The sequence below is a fragment of the Coenobita brevimanus genome, chromosome 14, assembly GCF_032717465.1.
Source record: "Coenobita brevimanus isolate Jiangsu-jjx chromosome 14, ASM3271746v2, whole genome shotgun sequence".
Lineage (NCBI taxonomy): Eukaryota > Metazoa > Arthropoda > Malacostraca > Decapoda > Coenobitidae > Coenobita > Coenobita brevimanus.
In genome coordinates this window covers 38,384,443-38,392,472 of record NC_136967.1, presented here as the reverse complement: position 1 = coordinate 38,392,472, position 8,030 = coordinate 38,384,443, and positions in this window count along the sequence as shown.

The window sequence follows — 8,030 nt, the reverse complement described above, 5'->3', positions numbered from 1 at the left end:
CAAATAACTCATTTCCATTGCTCTCACTCTTGACTTGTGTCCTTTCAACAAGGCCCAAGCTTCGTTTCCATATTTTAGATTGGGTATCACAATACTGTGATGGAGAAATTTTTACCTTCCATGCTTACTTCCCCTAATTATCACTGCTTTCAATGAACCAACAACTTTTCTCCCTTGTTGTAACATTTCAAGCACTTCATCCTCTGAACTTCCATCCTTACTCATTGCACTACCCAAGTACTTAAATGCACTCACATTTTGCATTTCTTCATCATCCAGCATCACTTTGCATTCAGCGACTTAATTTTTCTGGAAGACCACATCTTTCCTCTTCCTTACATTCCCCTTTGGATTCTGTTTCTGACATACTCTCCCAAACTCATTCACAAGTTCATGCAGTTCCCCATTGTCATCACTTAACAATACAGTGTCATCTGCAAACACTGGAAGAGGAAATTTCCAAACACTGCACTCTCTCATGAGGGCCACTCCAGCATCCACTGCCCTACCATCTTTCACTTTCGTAACTTCATCTATATACAAATTAAACAACCATGGAGACATGATACATCCCATTTACAATCCAAAATTCAGATGGAAATATTTACTCAGTTCGCCACCCATATGCACCGCAGCCCAAGCACCATCATACATACTCTTCACAGCATTCAACATCTTCACATTTACTTCATATATTTTTATTATTTTACCCATTCCTTGTCTATCCACTCCGTCATATCCTTCCTTCAAATCCATGAAGACCACATACAACTTCTTTCCCTTCTCTAGAAACTTTTCCACTAAAGACCTTAGAATGAATATCTGATCAACACAACTTCTTCCTTTCCTGAAACCTCCCTGTTCTTCTCTCACTAATTCCTCTGTTATTTCCCTAACTCTGTCAATAAGTATCCTACCATATACTTTTCCTTTTACACTACGAAGACAAATGCCCATGATTACCACAGATTTCCTTTTTCCCTTTACCTTTGTACAGGGGAATAATTATACCTGGGTCCCAATCATCTGGGACTCTACCTTCCTCCCAGGCCAATCTGCACATCTTCCATATCCATTCTACTACTGTCTCTCCCCCATCCTTCGGCATTTCACTACACACTCCATCAATTTCTGGGGCTATCCCCATTTTGACTTCTTCACTGCTTCCACTGCTGCCTTTGTACAGATCTCTTCTTTCCATCTCATCTCACTCCTTCTCCCAGCCATTCCCCAGCCATTTGTACTCGCGTTGCTTTCATTCTTTGCGTTTAGTAATTCCTTAAATTGTTCAGTCTGCTCCCTTTTTCTCTCATCTCCACCAATAATCTGCCATTTTTATCTTTCATTCCCCTACAACTTCCTCCCAGAACATTTTTTTTTACTTTCTCCCCACTTTACACTCAAATTCCTTCCAAACTTCTTCATCCACTTTCTGTTTACTCTCTGTTACTACTCTTTTTACCTCTCTTCTCTTATCTACATATAAATCTCTATTCCGTCTCTCAACTTCCTCCATGCCTGTGCTTCCCATCCTCTCACTGTATGCTTTCCTCTTTTGTTCCACAGCTTGTCTCACCTTTTCATTCCACCATGCTGTTCTTTGCATCCCCTTCTATCTTCCCTTCACCCCACACACCACGTCATATGCTGCACAGAGTTCTTCTGTGAATACCTGGCACACATCTTCCACCTCCCTTATCTGCTGCACATAATTTTTACTGAATTGCTCCTCCTCTACTGTCTTATATATATATATATATATATATATATATATATATATATATATATATATATATATATATATATATATATATATATATATATATATATATATTTTTATTATCCTCCTGCAACCTTTCCATCCTCTTCGTATGTGCTGCTTCCTCCTGGCTTTTTTTCCTTCTCATCATCCTTCACATTTGTACCTCGACCCTCAACACTACCCACGGTGGTCAGAGTCAACATTTCCAACCTTCTCATATGTTCTCCTCTCCAGCACATATCTTCTCATTCTCACATCCACACACACACATAATCCATCATTGCTTTCTGTTCATCCAGTTCACCACACACTCTTCTCATCACTCGCCATGTATACCTTTCAATCATTTTAAGCCTAAAGAGAGTGTTAGCTATCACCAACCCCTTCCTCAAACAAATGTCCACCAGAGCACTGCCATTCTCATCCACTCCTGCAGGCACACCCCACTCAACAACTACTTCATCCACCTTCACATTCCCTACTATCCCATTCACATCTACATTCAAGAACATTCTCTCATTCCTTCCAAACTTTTCCATGCATGCTTCCACATTTGCCCAGAACTCTTCTTTCACTCTACTTGCACGGTCTTCTGTCTGTGCATATACACACACAATCGCCCATGCTTGTACCCCTACTTTCAGTCTTATCCACACAATCTTTGAACCAACTGATTCATACTCTCTTATACTCTCCTTCCATCTCTTGCACACAACAATACATACACCCTCCTTTGCCCTCTCAGTCTCTCCTACTCCCGCACATATTCCCCATGCATACTCCCACTCTCTCACATTCTCACCTCCTCAATTGGTCTCAGTCAGTCCAAATAGATCCAATTATGGATCCTCAAGCACCTGGACAAGCTCTCTCTTTCTCACCTCATCATTTGAGCCCATTGCATTCCGTGCAACGATCCTCATCATGTCCTTTGCTCAGTCCTTGGTCGTCACCTGTAAGTTATTCTGCGTCCGAGACATTTTGCTTGATTTTTATTGTGTTGCTTTCTGGTGAGGGGCACTAACCCTCCACCAGCCCACTTGTTGACACATAGGGAACACATGTGACCTACTGTCAGCTATGTACAGTTTGTGCAAACCATTTTTTTTCCATCATATATATCCTGTAATTCACCTACTGATTAATGCAGCGAATCACAGAATGAAAAAGTTAATATTATTTCATTGATTATCCAAATCTGAACATTGCAGTTATCCTCCTTTGTGTAAGTTAAAAAAGAGCTGCCAGCCGTGGACACTAAAGCACTGATAAGCACGACCCGTTGAATTCGTAAGAAAAAACGTTGCCAGAAACTTAAAAAAAAAAAAAAAAAAAAAAAGGGAGAGAGATACTTCCGCCCAAAAAAAGTTGCTAGAAAATGTGCTCCTGTGACATTGCCTAATATCTGCCTGATGAATATTAAATTGTTTCCTCCCGCCTGAAGGAGACCAGTGATTACAACATGGGATGATATAATTATGAATGGTGACAGTTGCACAGGGAAGCTATGGTGCCTCAGAGGAACAAACTGCACTCACATCAACGGCAGGACCCGTTACTGGAGAAGGAGTTGGTCAAAGGGGAGAACAGGAGGAAGAAAATAATGGAAGGAAGAAGAATAATGGAGTGAGGAGGATGGCAGGGAATACAGTAATGATTTATGATGTTGAGAAAATCGCTGCTGCAACTAGAGAAGATAATGAAAATATGCCAACAGACGTGATAATGTTAAAAAGAGGACTCATTTGAAGTAAGAGAAGAGAAATGTGAGTGAGAAAAAAACTAAACCTATATAATCAAAGTGATGAATAAGAAGGAAATGTAATGGATAGGTTTGCTACCAAACTACACCAGCAGAGGGGGAACATGCGTGGTGCTAGGTATAGTGGTAATGAGAGTGAAATAGCATTAGATAAAATGTGAAAATTAAATTGCGATGGCACAATTGGTACTGGTATTATGGTAACGGGAATGTGGTGGTGGTGGAGTGTGGTGGTTTGTAAGAGTATATCAGTCAGGGGAATATTTTAGCCATAGAAGTGTGGCTGCTGATTAATGCTAATGAAAAGAAAAGGAATTAACATGAAAGTGAAGGCATGGTGAGGGTGAGGGGAAGGGAGGAAGGATGAGGTGATGGGACGGGAGGGAGGGAGGGTGAGGTGATGGGACGGGAGGGAGGGAGGGTGAGGTGATGGGACGGGAGGGAGGGAGGGTGAGGTGATGGGACGGGAGGGAGGGAGGGTGAGATGATGGGACACGAGGGAGGGAGGGAGGGTGAGGTGATGGGACGGGAGGGAGGAAGGATGAGGTGATGGGACGGGAGGGAGGGAGGGTGAGGTGATGGGACACGAGGAAGGGAGGGTGAGGTGATGGGACGGGAGGGAGGGAGGGTGAGATGATGGGACGGGAGGGAGGGAGGGTGAGGTGATGGGACACGAGGGAGGGAGGGTGAGGTGATGGGACGGGAGGGAGGGAGGGTGAGGTGATGGGACACGAGGGAGGGAGGGTGAGGTGATGGGACGGGAGGGAGGGAGGGTGAGGTGATGGGATGAAAGAGGGGGGGGAAGAGAGGATGAGCAGATGGGATGGGAGGGAGGGAGAGTGAGGTGATGGGATGAAAGAGGGAGAGGAAGAGAGGATGAGGTGATGGGAGAGGAGGGAGGGAGGAAGGGTGAAGTGATGGGAAGGGAGAGAGGGAGGGAGGATGAGGTGATGGAAGGAAAGGGAGAATGAGGGGATGGAAGAGGAGGGAGGGTGCGGTGACGGGAGGGGAGGAAGGGAAGTTGAGCTGATGAGAAGGGATGGAGGATGAGGTGATTGTTGGGGAAGGAGGGAGATGAGGTGATGGGAGGGAGGGTAAGGTGATGGGAGGGAGGGTAAGGTGATGGGAGGGGGGGTAAGGTGATGGGAGGGGGGATAAGGTGATGGGAGGGAGGGTAAGGTGATGGGAGGGAGGGTAAGGTGATGGGAGGGGGGATAAGGTGATGGGAGGGAGGGTAAGGTGATGGGAGGGAGGGTAAGGTGATGGGAGGGAGGGTAAGGTGATGGGAGGGGGGGTAAGGTGATGGGAGGGGGGGTAAGGTGATGGGAGGGAGGGTAAGGTGATGGGAGGGGAGGGTGAGATGATAGGAAGGGAGGGTGAGGTGATGGGAGGGAGGGTAAGGTGATGGGAGGGGAGGGTGAGATGATAGGAAGGTAGGGTGAGGTGATGGGAGGGGGGGTAAGGTGATGGGAGGGAGGGTAAGGTGATGGGAGGGGGGATAAGGTGATGGGAGGGAGGGTAAGGTGATGGGAGGGAGGGTAAGGTGATGGGAGGGAGGGTAAGGTGATGGGAGGGGGGGGTAAGGTGATGGGAGGGGGGGTAAGGTGATGGGAGGGAGGGTAAGGTGATGGGAGGGGAGGGTGAGATGATAGGAAGGGAGGGTGAGGTGATGGGAGGGAGGGTAAGGTGATGGGAGGGGAGGGTGAGATGATAGGAAGGTAGGGTGAGGTGATGGGAGGGGAGGGTGAGATGATAGGAAGGGAGGGTGAGGTGATAGAAAGGGAGGGTGAGGTGACAAGAAAGGAAGGGTGACGTGATAGGAAGGGAGGGTGACGTGATAGGAGGGGAGAATGAGGTGATGGGAGAGGAGGGTGAGATGATGGGAAGGGAGGGTGACGTAATAGGAGGGGAGGATGAGGTGATAGGAAGGGAGGGTGAGGTGATGGGAGGGGAGGGTGAGATGATAGGAAGGGAGGGTGAGGTGATAGGAAGGACATAGGAAGGGAGGGTGAGGTGATAGAAAGGGCATAGGAAGGGAGGGTGAGGTGATAGGAAGGGCATAGGAACGGAGGGTGAGGTGATAGGAAGGACATAGGAAGGGAAGGTGAGGTGATAGGAAGGGAGGGTGAGGTGATAGGAAGGGCATAGGAAGGGAGGGTGAGGTGATAGGAAGGGCATTGGAAGGGAGGGTGAGGTGATAGGAAGGGCATAGGAAGGGAGGGTGAGGTGATAGGAAGGGCATAGGAAGGGAGGGTGAGGTGATAGGAAGGACATAGGAAGGGAGGGTGAGGTGATAGGAAGGGCATAGGAAGGGAGGGTGAGGTGATAGGAAGGGCACTTACAGAGGTCCTCCAGGTGTGTGAGGCGGTGCAGGTGGGGAATCACCATGGCCTGTGAGTCGTCCCTCACAGCCAACGACAGGTGTGTGATAGTAGAGGGTAACTGTGCAGCCTGTGCTGGACTCAGCTGACCCATGAACTCCTCCAGGCTGGCGCTGTAAAGGTAAATTAATCAGCATTAATAATATATACATATTTGAAAAACAACTTGATCTGTGATCCTGGTAAACCGCTAGGCTGACTTGTTTATCCAGCAAATTAGTTAACAACTTTGATAGATACAAACCCTCTCTCTCTCTCTCTCTCTCTCTCCAACTGATTTATGATTCTCTTTCTTTGTTTTTGTCTGTCTGTTAGTCTGTATGTCTGTCTCTATATTACTGTATGACACCCTTTTGTTTCAGTCTGTCTGTCTCTGTCTCTCTCCTGTTTATCTGTCTTCCTCTCTTTCATTTTTGCTCTCGTTTTTTATTTGTTTCTGTCTTTTTATGTGTTTTTCTCTCTTTAGGTTCAAAAACTTACAACAACAATAAAATCAACTACATTTACTTCTCTCTCTCTCTCTCTCTCTCTCTCTCTCTCTCTCTCTTATAAATATATCTTTATATCTATCTATCCATCTGTCTATATAGATAGATAGATAGACAGACATTTAGACAGACAGACTGATAGATATAAACATATATATGATAGATAGAGAAATGAGTAGATTATAATATATACCATATATTTCTTCTTTCTCATCTCTTCCTCTATCTGTCGGTCTGCCTGTCTTTCTGTCTGTCTGTCTATTTATTGCTCTCTCTCTCTCTCTCTCTCTCTCTCTCTCTCTCTCTCTCTCTCTCTCTCATCCTTCCTTCACCACCCAGCACCTCACAACTTCGGTAAATACAAACCCTGGCTCGGTCTAACATGCCTAACCATCTTCCTTCACCACATACCAACTTTAATACTTCGTGTGTTTAACGTTAACTCATTTTTAAAAACTATCCCTGTTTTCTTCCCAATCTTTTGTCTGTTATCTCTTCCTCTGTCTCAAAGCTTCAACGTGTAGACAGAGTTCAAGGCGAAGTGTTCTGGTGAAGGTATAGAAAGGGAGAATAAGACAGAAGGGGAAGGAATGTGTTAGGAGGGGAAGGATGTACAGACGGGTCAAAGAGTAAATGCATGGCCACAAGAGGACAGCTTTGTACGGACGAATACAGGGGGGATAATTGAACCATCTGAAACACGCACTAATGGAGACAGAGTTTTCACTGTATTTCACCAGCTGTAAACTTTCTTCATACAGAACTGGAAAGATAGTTCAGTAAACTTTCAATTGTCCGTTGTCACTATCTGCCCCAACGCAATATGCAGCACTTTTTGCCCCACTCTATCAAAATAATATCTGGCAAAATTAGGCAATATCCAGCTCAGAAATGGGAGGCAATTGTCGGTTCTGTGCACTTCCTTGCGGTATGTGTCTTTTCTTGCTGGATATTTGGGTGAAATTGGCTAATGTTAAATTAATTACATCAAGTCTTTTAAGTTATTTACGTGCATGCATTTTTATCCTTCTATCTGTCTACCTAAAGCCAGATGCCTCAGTCGTTAAGGGGATGGACAAAAACCAAATGCCATCCATGTCGCCGTGTCCTCCTCCATCAGGCTGTCCTGCTTCCAAGTCACACATCTGATATGCAAACACACTTCCATACCATCCCTCACCCTCATCCTGGTCTACATTCTCCTAGTCAACATTTCATTCTCAATTATCTCAACGTACCCAAACCACATTAGGGTTATTCTCCTAAAACTCGGCACCACATTCACACCAGAATGCTCCTTAACCTTCTTATTTGTCTGTCTGTCTGTCTGTCCTTCTCTTCATATATTTTAACATGCACCTCTCAGATCATTCATTCCTCCTGACAGAACAAGGGGTTTGGTTATCTCTGTCTAGAAGGGGGGAGGAGACCAACATGACTGTAGTAACTACCATGGAGTTGCAGTGCTAAGTGTGTCAGGTACGGTTCTTGGTCACGTGCTCTTGATGTACATGCAGGATTATTTGCTAAAGTTTCAGTGGCCTGAGCAATTCAGCGTGTTACCCAAAGACGTGGTACATTTGACCTGAGCCTGGAATTTTGACTTCTTGTAGAACACCATTGTGAGTTTCGATGGG